We start from the raw sequence: 12,974 nt of genomic DNA on the forward strand, positions 1-12,974 counted from the left end.
ATTTTATCATAGGTAGATTTCAGACAGGTCTCTCCTCCTTCATCCCGTATGCTCTGATTAACAGAAGTCATACCTTTTAAAGTGGCAACTTTTGACAACATTTATCCTCTGTATGTAGCCTTCCATCTTCAGGTTCATACTGGTGTATGCTGCTAGAAGGTGCCAGATGTGTGGAGAGCTACATGGGATGCTTTGTATTGTTACATGTCATTTACTTTGACAAACATTTAAGAATATAGTGTTGTTTTTCCTTTCAAAATATGAATTTGAGTGTTTATCTTTTTCTTAATATTTGCCTGCATATTTATAGGGCCCTGTTTTAATAATATATAGCAGACATCGAGGGCAAATAGGATGTTATCTAACCAAAATTAGATTTATAACAAATAAGTGGGTTTTCTACTATGAGAGAGGTACCCACCAAGTCAAAGAATAGATGTACACAATTGTCTCATAAAGTGGTTGTGTACTATGTGTGTGGCAAGGACTGTTCTAGGTACTAGAGATAAAAGCAATGAACAACACAGAAAAAATTCTTACCCTCTCAGAGCTTACTTTCTAATGTGAGCTAGGAGAAAGACAGTAATCAAGTAAAATAAACAGATGTCAGCTTTTATTAAGTGCTCAGAAGAAAATAAAATAGGATTAGAGAGAACTAGATTGCAGTACTACTTAATGTTTAATGTTATTGAGTGTTATAATTCAAGAAGTTGAATTGCCTAAGTTTAAAATTGTCATCACTTCAAGTGTACTGGATTCTGTCTCTCTCCCTCCCCCCTCTCTTTCTCTCCACCCCAGAGATTTTCTAAATGTATGCAAAACAGATTTCTGTTTCTACCCATGAAGAATTAACTGCTAAAGAAATTCCCTCCTTCCCCCTGCTGTAAACAAATGGAACACTGGACAAAATATATTATTAATAACTGTTTTCAGACATTGAACAACAGGCAGTTCAGGGCTGTGATCCCTAGAGAAGGGAAGTAAGGAGCAAGCCCCCCCATCTTACAGCCTGAAGGCAGTTTCCAGGCCCAAGCACAGGGATGAGGAACCAAATAGCCCTGTGATCTCACTGAGCTGAAGAGCTAGAGATTACAGTTGAGGCAGCTAGAATTTGTGAAGGAGCATGCCAGAGATAAGGGGGCTTCACAGGGAGAAAGAGCTCTAATAGCTGCAGGGGCTGCCCCTTGAGCCCTTGGCTGAGTCTTGCTTTGCTCATGTGTGGAGTGAGACTCCAGGGTGGGAAAAGAACCACTGGGAAGCAGCAGGTCAGACCATTTCTGTGGCTCAGAAGGGGCTGGGGGTTAGTTTATGTTTCCACCTGCAGATTGGAAAGACCTCATAATACAAGGGAAATAGGGTAGAGTCTGCAGAAGAGAATCACCTAGGTAATGAGGCTAAATTACCCCTAGATCAAAGTCTGCTCTGGACTTGTTCTAACAAAGCTTAAAATCAAGCCTTGAGAGAGAAAACTGACCCGAAATAACTTGACTGCCTGCCAGAATAAGTCCAACACCCTTAACGAAATCCAGCACCCAAAACCATAATGTTAACAGTGTCCAGCATCCAATAAAAAATTACCAAAAATGCAGAAAAGCAGAAAATACGACCTATACTGAGGGGGAGAAAATCAATTAAATAGAAACAAACCCAGAAATTGCAGATGGAATTAATAGACAAGAAGTCTATTAAAGCAACTACTACAAATATATCCCATTGATCAGGAGTATAGAGGAAAACATAAACATGTTGAGAAATTAAAGTACAAAAAAGACCCAACTGAAACTTCCAAAGGTGAAAAATTAAATGTCTGAAGTGAGAAAATACCCCAGTTGAGGTAACAGCGGATTAGAAACTGAAGAAGAAAAGATCAGTGAACTTGAAAACATAGCAATAGAAAGTATCCAATTTAAGGCAGAGAGAAGAAAACAACTGAAAAAAATTGAGAGAGCCACAGCAAATTGTGGAAAATATCGAGTGCTCTCAAGTATGTTTAATGGGCATCTTAGAAAAATGGGAGTGGGGAGGAAAGAAAAGAATGGCCAGACTTTTTCCAAATTTGATGAAAGCGATAAATCTAAGATCTGAAATGCTCAATGAACCCCAAAGAGCAGAAATATAAGGAATACCACAGTAAGACACATCACAATCAAATTGCTGAAATGCAATAATAAATAGAAAATCTTGAAGGCATCCAGAGAAAAAAGAGGCAATATGTACAGGGGAACATACAAATGACAAAACATAGAATTGCTGCAAGCCGAAAGACAATGGATCAACATCTTTAAAGTACTGGAAGGGCAAGACAGAAGGAGGGGGACAAAAAGGGAGACTATCCGCCTAGAATTCTGTACCTAGCATAAATATCTTTCAAAAATGAAAAGAAAATAAAAGATGTCTTTCAAACAAACAAAGCTGAAAATAGTGATTGTCAGCATACCAGCACAACAAGAAATGTTGAAGTTTTTCAGGCAGAAGAAAAAAGATACCAGATGGAAATCTGAATTTACACAAAGTACTCCAGGCGTGGTAAAAATGAGGGCAAATATAAAAGACACTTCTTTATTTTTGATCTCTAAAAGATAATTAACTGGTTAACGCAACATTAATAATGTGTGGGGTTTATAACATATATGGAGGTAAAATGTCTCACAGTAACATCAAGAGCAGGAGGGAGGAAATTGTAAGATTTTTGTGTTGTTTATCCTGGGAATGCAAGGTGGGCTATCATTCAGAAATCAATGTAATTCATCATACCTACTGACTAAAAAGAAAACCATATGATTGTCTCAATAGATTGTCTCAATAGATCCACAAAAGGATTTGATAAATTAAACAGTCATTCATGATGAAATCTCTCAGAAAACTGGGAGTAGAAGAAACTTCCTGATTGATAAGGGGTGTCTATGAAAAATTTACAGGTAACTGTACTTACTGGTAAAAGATTGCTCTTCTCCCTCAGATTGAGAACAAGGAAGGAATGTTTGCTTTCACTGGTTCTATTTAACATTGTGATGAAGGTCCTAGCAGTATAGTATAGCAAGGACGAGAAATAAAATGCATGTCGTTTGAGGGGGAAAAAAAAGAAGTCGAACTTTTTGTTCTCAGACAAGGTAATTATCCAATGGCATACTGCTAATAAAGGAAAAGGAACAGCCTGCCTATACATAAATCCCAGAAGATTTTGGTAATTTAAAGAAGCCAAATACAAAAGACTACACATTAAGTTTTCATTTATATGATGTTTTAGAAAAGACATAACTTTAGTGACAGAAAGCAGATCAAGTGTTCTTGGGAAAGAAGAGGGGTACTGGCTGCCAAGAGTCATGAGGCGACTGTTTGGGGTGATGCAACTATTCTGTACCTTGATTGAAGAGATGGTTACATGACTGTATTCATTTGTCAAATTTTGTACTTAAAATTGTTGAACTTTGTTAAATGTAAAATATACTTGAATAAATCTGATTTGTAAAGTACGCAAAACAGATTTTCATAAGCTAAATTTGAGGGTTTGATGTAATCCTCTTGGGAGTCAATAGTATGATGAGTACCTCAAGAAGCTAACACAGTCTCACACTGAAGTGATACAAGCAGAATGGTTTGCTTGTTCTGGTCTGCCCATATGTAGATTGCGATGTTCTGTTATGGAGGCTTCAGAATAAATGTAGATGGACAGATCTGTGTTCAGAGTAGGATACCCAGTAGAGTAAAGGGATTTGAAGCCATCTATTTTGATGAAAATTGGAAGAAATAGGAGATATTTCACTAACAGAAGGAAATACTGGAGGTGAGGTGCAAACCATCTGTCTTTAGATATATGAAGGTCTCTTGTATGGAGATTGGAATGTTATTTTTTCCATGAATGTTCTGGCTACAGGGAAATAGGTTTTTACCCAGCACAAAGCTTCCCAGGTTATTAACGTTTGGCACTTTTTTGGACTGGATGGTATTGGCAAGGATGGTATGCTGTTAAGGAGATTCTAGAAACTTCTGAATAATATGCCTCAATTTCAACTTGTGTTAATACTTTAAAGTGTATACTGTGATTGCACCAGTGGCTTAAATTCATTGGCCTTCCTGATTTCTCCTGCTTAATTGCTCTCCCCCAGCTGACAATTTTGATGACTTGTAGCTCCTTCTTATCCATTTCACTTGCCTGATGCCACGCTTGCCTGGCTGTCCTCGCACTCCTCTTACGGTTCTTCCTTTCAGGGATGGAAAGAGGAATTGATAGGCGACTGAACTACATTGCTTTCCAGGTGATTCCCAAAACTATGATCTCATAAATTATAAATGGTTATGAAAGTTTATATAAATCCCCTCCCCCGAACTTGGAAATTCTTTTGTAAAAAGACAATGAAGTATAATGAAGAGAGTATGCAGTGCAGTGTAGACTCGCCCATTCACTAAGGAAACCATTTATCCTTTCCAAGTCAGTTTCTTTATTTTACAAAATGGGGATAATTGTATCCACAGCATGGTTGTTGTGTGCACCAAATGATTAAGTAAAATAACATACGTGAAAATACTCTACCTTGAGAAAGCTCTATATATGCAGAAATTATTACTAATTTGGTTATTAAGGTGCAGATGTTCATCTTATTTTATAAATCTGTTTTGAGTTTCTTATTTTTAGAGTTTTATCCAAGCAGAGGATTTTATACATGCAGATTACTAATCTAATGAAATTTAACACATAAATATATGACTGAAGAGTGTTGACTTTCCAGGTACCATACATGAGACTTGTCTGCTCTGGTCACATAGTTTTATTCTTGAAAAGTTGCTTTGGTAGGTGGCCTCTGTAGGGGTTACCATTCAGCACAGGCTTCATCCACTGGACAGCAATACATTTATTTTATTTGCTGAATTTATTTATATTCTCTTCCCTAAAAATATTGAGGCGAGGCTGGTTTATTTTAAGCAGCAATCCTCAGGCAGAGTCCTAAGGCAAATGTGTCTTTTCCTTTGTCTTCCTTTAGCTAGGTAGCGAGGATAATCACACAACATTGACCCTGGTCATTTTTAGCTGCAGTTCTCAGAGTTTTTGTTCCACAGCCTCACCAAAGGAGTAAACATGGTGTTATCTACTGCATAGGTAGACCTTTTAATCAATAGTAATAATCTGATTGACTTAGTAACCAAAGCAGATCTAAATCCCCGCTGTACTCAATATCAAACCATTTTACTTTCTCATTGATTTTTTTATTATCTGTAAATGGATTATCTGTACATTGTTCATGTCAGACTATTTTCTCTGAGATGTTCCTTACCTCCTATTCTTGTCTTTCAGCCCTTAATTTTCAAAGAATATAAACTAATTTTAATAATAGCTGAGGTTGGGTATGGGATGATAAAGATAATTCTTCACCATTCATAGAATGTATTCTTATAGTGGAAAACAGCACTTAATATCTGTGCCACTGCTTTCCTCCTTTACCGCATCTGTACAGTTTTAGTAACATGCCTAAGGACTCAGTTAGCTGGTGTTGGGATTGAGCCTCAAACTAAGTGTCCTCCTCCTGAACTGACCTCCTTTCCACTGTCACGTCATGTCCTAGTGCTGTCGTCACCACTTGATTCTTGTGTTATATAATATCCTTGATTTCTTTTCTTTTTTTCTTTTTTTTTTTTTTTTGTGAGGGAGATCAGCCCTGTGCTAACATCTGCCAATCCTCCTCTTTTTATTTTTGCTGAGGAGGACCGGCCCTGGGCTAACATCCGTGCCCATCTTCCTCCACTTTATATGGGATGCCGCCACAGCATGGCTTGCCAAGCGGTGCATCGGTGGGCGCCCGGGATCTGAACTGGCGAACCCTGGGCCGCTGCAGCGGAGCGCGCACACCCAACTGGGTGCGCCACCGGGCCGGCCCCAATCCTTGATTTCTTTGGATGATATTCTTACCAGATATAGCCAGAATGTAAAAGTTTTAAGATAGGATGTGCACAGAGGAAAGCATTTTTGTGTATAATGCCTTGTATCCCTTTTTCCTAGCACCTCGTTTCACCTGGGGATTGTTCACAGGTTAGCTGGGTGTGCTGATTGTTTTGCCCAACGGTTTCATAATCTAGTGACCCAAGATTTCTTTGCTTACCCCAAATTTCTTATAACTATGCAGCCAACAAACAAATATTGATGGACATGTAAGAACTCAGGATATAGAATTTTTAGGAGCTCTTACTGAAGAAATTACCAGAAGACATATTTCAGCCAAATAGGAAGTGAGTGGAGAAACTTTGGCAAAGAGACTGGCATCTGAACATTGACTTCACTTTGTGGGACTAAGACAGAAAGTTATTGCCACAGAACCGAGTGTAAATGTTATAAATTCTAACAATGTAGAAATAATAAATAAAAAGTGATCTAGGAAGAGGAGAAAAGGCGAGAGGTAGTGTACACATGCTAATATCCTCAGATTTTATAGATTGCTGGCAAAAACTATCATTTAAAACAGAAAGATATATTTAATGGTAAAAATAAAACAGCAATAAACATTGTAAAATCAGTTAAAAGTGTGTGTGGAAGAATGGCAGAGAGGAAATGAAAATATTCTCATTTATCATTGCTCTTAGTGGAGAGTAAATGAGTGCAGCCATGTCGTATACATAAAAGTAACCACAAGAATAGAAATAGAATCCTTCTAAGTAATCATATAAAATCCAGAACATAAGGCAAAGAAAGCACTGACCATAATGTGAAAGATTTTATAAAAGACCCTACAAAAGCTCCGAAATTGAAATTTTTAAAAAATGCCACTTATATCAAAAATGTAAAATACAGTTGATCCTCATTATTTGCAGATTCCATATTTGCAAATTAGCCTACTCACTAAAATTTATTTGTAACCCCAAAATCAATGCTCGTGGCACTTTCCTAGTCATTTGTGGGCATGAGCAACTGGTGAAAAATTTGGCCAGTGGAGATTGAACATGGCGACACTCTGCCTTTTTGTTTCAGCTCTCATACTGTAAGCAAGTTTTGTAAGAAATGTATATTAAACAAGATGTCTTGAAACAGAAACACACATAAAACAACTTTTGTATTGATCCGTTGAAAATAATATTGTGACCAGAGGCTGCCAGGAACCTAACCCTGTATTTCCCCTAGGTATTCACTAACTCAGCATTTGCAGCAACTTTGTAGAACATAACTACAGCAGATAACAAGAATCGGCTGTATATTAGGAGTGAATCTAAAAACGACATGCAAGACTTGTACACTGAAAACTACAAAACATTGCTGAGAGATAGAGCATATCTTTAAAAATATATACCATGTTCATAGATCAGAAAACTCAATATTGGTGTCAGTTCTTCCAAAATTGATTTGCAAATTCAACACACTCCTAATAAAAGTTCCAGCAGTCTTTTTTTTCCCCTAGAAATTGATGTTCACTTTCATGTGAACTTTTTATGTTACAAAAACATAAAAAAGCCAAAACAGCTTTGAAAAAGAAGAACAGAATTGGAATACTCACACTAACTAGCTTCAAGACTTTTTTAAGGCTGCAATAATCAAGACAGTGTGGTGTTGATGTAAAGATATATAAAAAGATCAGCAGAATAGAGTTCAGAAATAGACCACACATATGTGGACAACTGATTTTCAACAAAGGTGCTAAGGCAATTCAGTTGAAGAAGGATAGCCTTTTACACAGATGGTGCAGGACCATTTGGATAGCCATATGCAGAAATATGAACTTTGATCCATGCCTTTTACTGTGTACAAAAATTAGCTCAAAATGGATCATAGACCTAAATATATAACTTTTATAAGGAAATATAGGAGAAAAATCTTAGTGATTTTTGGTTTAGACAAAGATTTCTTAGATACAAAACCAAATCATGATTTGTAAGAGAATAAGTTGATAAATTAAACATAAAAACTGAGAACTTATGCTCTTTGACAGAAATTGTTCAGAGAATGAAAAGATGAGCTATAGACTGAGAAAATATTTACAAATCATATATTTGATAAAGCACTTATATTCAGAATATATACTTTTCAAAACTCAAGAAAATAACCTAGTTTTTCAAAATGGGCAGAAGATTTGAACAGACACTTCACCAAAGAAGGTATACAGATGGCAAATTAGCACAGAAAAAGATTCTCAATGTCTTTAGTCATTAGGGAAATACAAATTAAAAACCACAATGAGGGGCTGGCCCCGTGGCATAGCAGTTACGTGCACGCGCTCCGCTGCTGGCGGCCCAGGTTCGATCCCGGACGCACACTGGCGCACAGCTTGTCATGACATGCTGTGGCGGCGTCCCGTATAAAGTAGAGGAAGATGGGCACAGATGTTAGCCCAGGGCCAGTCTTTCTCAGCAAAAAGAGGAAGATTGGCATGGGTGTTAGCTCAGGGCTGATCTTCTTCACATACACAAAAAAAACCCACAATGAGATATCACTACATACTGATAAGGATGACTGAAATAAAGACGACAATACTAAGAGTTGACAGGAGATGGAGCAAATAGAACTCACATTCATTGCTAAATGGAATGCAAAATGGTATGGCCAATTTGGAAAACAATTTGTCAGTTTCTTAAAAAGTTATACATCTACGATATGTCCAGCTATTCCACTCCTAGGTATTTACCTGGGAAAAATGAAAGCATGTTCATACAAACACTTGTACATAAATGTTCAAGCAGCTTTATTTGCAATAGCCAGTAACTAGAACAAACCTGATGTCCATCAGCAGATGAATGGATAAACAAATTGTGGCATATCTTACTAGGGAATACTACTCAGCAATGAAAGTAATGAACTGTTATTGATACCTGCGACAATATAGGTGAATCTCAAAATAAGATGTTAATTAAAAGAAGTCAGACCAAAACAACAGTACATAGTGTAAGATTCCATTTCTATAAAATGCTAGAAAATGCAATCTAGTCTATAGTGACAGAAAACATATCATTGGCTGCCTGGGCCTGAGGAAGCGGTTGGAAGGGAAGGAGGAATTACAAAGGGGCATGGTGAGGAAGCCTCTGTGGGTTATAGATATGTGCCTAATTTTGATTATGATGATGATATCATAGGTATATAAACGTGTCAAAGCTTATCAAATTGTACATTTTAAATAGATGTGGTTTATTGTGTCTCAGTTATACTTCAGGAAAGCTGTTTTTAATAAAAGACAATAATAGCAATACAAACAGAAAGTATAGCTTATATATTCTACCTACCAATAAATGTAAGTGTTCTAAACTTAATACATTGAAAGAATTGAATCACATAGCAAAAAAAATACAATTACAGGCTGTGTATAAGATACACCTAAAATAAAGTGATTTAGATTGAGGGTAAAATTATTGAGCATACTAACAAAATGCAAACAAAAAAAATAGAAGTTGCAATCCTAGTATTAAGTTTGAATTAAGGGTAAAAGTAAGTATTAAGTCAGAGAAGGGTTCTGTATAATGAAAAGGGGTGCAACCCGATGCAGGTCTAAGAGTTATGCTTATTCATCCATTAACAGCATCACTTTTTTTAAACAATATGTACAGGAAATACAAGGAAAAAGAGAAACATATTTTGTGTGGCTTGCGTGTAATATGACCTTTATATGCTGAAAACAGAAACTATTATCTTTTTTAACAAGCATTCGTGACTGTTCAGATAAGTGTTCAATAATATTTTTAAACGTAAAAAGTAAAATCGTAAATGTACTAGAAAAGAATGGAAAATTCTTAGCTTTATTGGGGAGAGAGGAAAGCCTTGCTAATTATGAAGTAAAATCTGAAAACCATAAAAAAAAATACTGATATTTCAGTGTATAAACTTCTAAAAAAGTCTCCATGGCAAAAGAACACCTTAAATACAGTTAAAATCCAAATGAGTGGGAGAATATGCAACTCATATCACAGACAATGAGGGTAATCTCTTTAAAATATAAAGAATACTTACAAATCAGTAAGAAAAAGACCAATAACCCAGAAGAGTAATGGGCAAAGGATGTAAACAGTTCATTGTAAAGAAAAAGAGATGCCTTTTAAGCATTTTAAAACAGTTCAGCTTCCTCCAAGATAGTAGAAATGCTAATTAAAAGCACAATGACATCATTTTTCACATGCCAAGCGGGGCAGACCATAACACTTACTAACTCCCTTTGTTGGTGAGGGTAGGGAAACATACTCTCATATACATCTGGTAAGAATTTAAATTGGTATAACTTCTGTGAAAAGTAGTTTGATGATAACTTTCAGTATTAAAAGGACACATACTATTTGATCCAGGAATTTTATTTCTAGAAATTTATCCTATAGATATTTCCCCCTACATGCAAAATGAATACATGGATATTCTTTGCAGCCAGCCTGGCTTGTAAAATAGAAAAATTTTTTTATTTTTATATTAAATAAATTTAAAAAGAGATTGATTAGATAAATTGGGCTACATCCAAACATCCAAAAGAATGAGACAGTGCTAATAGCCAAGTGATACAGACCGTTCCACAAGTTCTATTGTGAAGTGAAAGAAGCAGGGCACAACTGTACAGTGTGGCATCATTTCTTACGTATGTGCTGTGCTAGCACAGACATAGATTCTCCCTGCAAGGATACACGTGCAGCTAGTGATAGTGGCCTTTTCTGTGATGAAGATGCGAATTAGAAGGAGCACACTGTTCACTGGTAACATTTGGTACTTTGTGCACATATTATGTAATTAAAAATACACTTTGCCTTACAAATCAATCAGGAACCTGGAGGACCATATAAAATTAAGTATTAAATTATCTGATAGAGATTATGAATGTTTTAGTAATAAAAATAGCTGAATATAATAGTAATTATTACGTGTTGGGCACTGTACTCTGGGTAATTTACAAACATCATCAAGTTTTTCCAACAACTCTTGAGGGTAGTTGTAGTACTTTACGGTTAAGAAGTAGATCAGAATATGGCCAAGGACACATGGATAATAAGGGCCCTTTTCAGAGGTTCAGTTGAATGAGGCTTGAGTGACATTCAAATATATATACAAACTTCTACAAAAGCATTACGAACGGCTTGCCTGGTGGTGGCAGGTACACGGGCTAGGTACATGTGTGTTTCCTTGTACTTCCAAGGAAAGGCAGCCATTGTCTTACTCAAAATGTTGTGTATTAGGATTGGAACTTGCATTATTCCAGCAGGCTCAACATCTTAAAAATACCAACTGCCAAGATAAATATTGTCTTTTGAAAGTAAATATTTTCATGTTTCTATATAACTATGATGTGGCCTTATTAAACTGGTTTTATTCCATAAAGAGATTCTTCAGCAGATGGACAAATTTTACATCTATGCCAAGCCTTAAAATAAAAATCCGAGTAAAATGAGGGAAAAATTTGAAAACAACCTCCCCTATTTTTTTACTTCTTGTAAATGAGCGCTTTTGCTTCTATCACTATAAGTAATCAGTAGGGTTTGGTATTTTATTTTGAGCAAGGATAAACTTTCAGTCTTTTTATTCTTCAGTACTCAAGGGATCATTTTGACAGCTGATAAACTGGCCTACATATTAAAATAATTATATGGCAGGTCTTTGTGTATCTTAGTATAAAATTGATTTATGTCAGATTCAATTTATAGCATCTGGAGGTTTGCCTGCTCATGGCAACAAATTAGGGCTTGCATTTGCTATGGATTCACTATAACACACAGTTTACGGTGGATACCTGTGTATTTTTTATCCAGATCTCGTTAGAAACAAGATATACCTTGTTTTACCCAGTAAATGCATTATTTTAAAGTATGTAAATGGAATTATTGAACAATGAATTTTACTTTTTCAACTTAGTCATTTTGCAAGATGCTTTATTTTTATTTATAATTCATATTTATTAGAGTTCATTCTTTCAGTTAGCTTTGTTTTCTGTGACTATGTGTAGCTCATATGTATACAAATACTTAAATGTTCAGATAAGTAAATGTTAGACGTTGGGGCAGACAGATTCGCACGCGTCCTTGAAAGCATTGTCCATTGACTAATTAAACATCTCCCCACAAAGCTGACCAACTCCTGTTCTTATGTGAGACTGCAGTTAGGTTTCTCTCTCTCTCTATTAATTTTAAGGTGTGCAATGAAGAGAAATCTCATCGTTGTTTTAATTTTCACTCCAGTACTTGGAGTTTCACAAGTATGTTGTGTTTTGAAGAAGCACTTGTTGGAGGTCAATTTCTCCACCTCTTACCAGACGAGTGTGGCCCCCACCCTTCTGCAGCTGACCATGGGGTGGTCCTGGCTGCAGGGTTAGGCCCTGGGGTAGCTGGCAGTTCTGACATCTGCTTTGTGGGGTTGAGATTGCCTTGTCCTTGGAGGACCGCGCCCCTTCCTCCTGCACTCCTGCTTCGTGGGAGCCGCCACGCAGAGCCAGCGTGGGGAGATGGCTCCAGGGTCTGCATTAAAGTGTGCTCTTTCACAGTCACAGCTGGCAATAGATAGACCGTCGTTTATGGTGACTAATGCACAAAATGTGATTGATGATGTGAAGATGTTTGTGTGTAGACGTGTGTCCTAGTCGCAGCATTTCTATGTGGAAAAACTGCACTTCACCTCTATTTTCCAAAAGAAATGAGACAAATAAAATAACTGAAAGAGGAGATTGCACATTAAGTAAGCTTAATAAGCTTTAAAAGTACAATGAAATAATCTATGCAAACTTGAATCTGAAGCTTCACTTGTTCAGCCCTTTGTGATAAATTGGGTGGATGTAGAAGTAGCTGAAGTATCTCTGCCCCCAGACAGCAATGACCTTCCTGGACACAGGACCAGCACTTGTGAGATGACAAAACTGAGTCACGGAGCACTTACCTGACTTGCCCAGAGTCCCACAGCCAGTCATTGGTGGAGGGGGAATTCAGCTAGTCTGTACTGTTAACCATGAATATCCTGCCTGAATTGAAGGCTAATTTAAAAACACAGGAGTTCTTGCCCTCAGGGAGCTTTACAGTAGAATTCCTGGGGATAGATCTCCATAAGGCAC

At 36.8% G+C, this 12,974-nt stretch overlaps 1 protein-coding gene across 1 annotated transcript in view; it reads left to right on the forward strand.

Annotated features, from left to right (window-relative positions):
- PELI2 (pellino E3 ubiquitin protein ligase family member 2) overlaps nucleotides 1-12,974 on the forward strand; it is a 184,047-nt gene that overhangs the window by 136,906 nt on the left and 34,167 nt on the right. The gene's annotated exons all lie outside the window — the stretch shown is intronic.

Source organism: Diceros bicornis, chromosome 24 (assembly GCF_020826845.1).
Source record: "Diceros bicornis minor isolate mBicDic1 chromosome 24, mDicBic1.mat.cur, whole genome shotgun sequence".
NCBI lineage: Eukaryota > Metazoa > Chordata > Mammalia > Perissodactyla > Rhinocerotidae > Diceros > Diceros bicornis.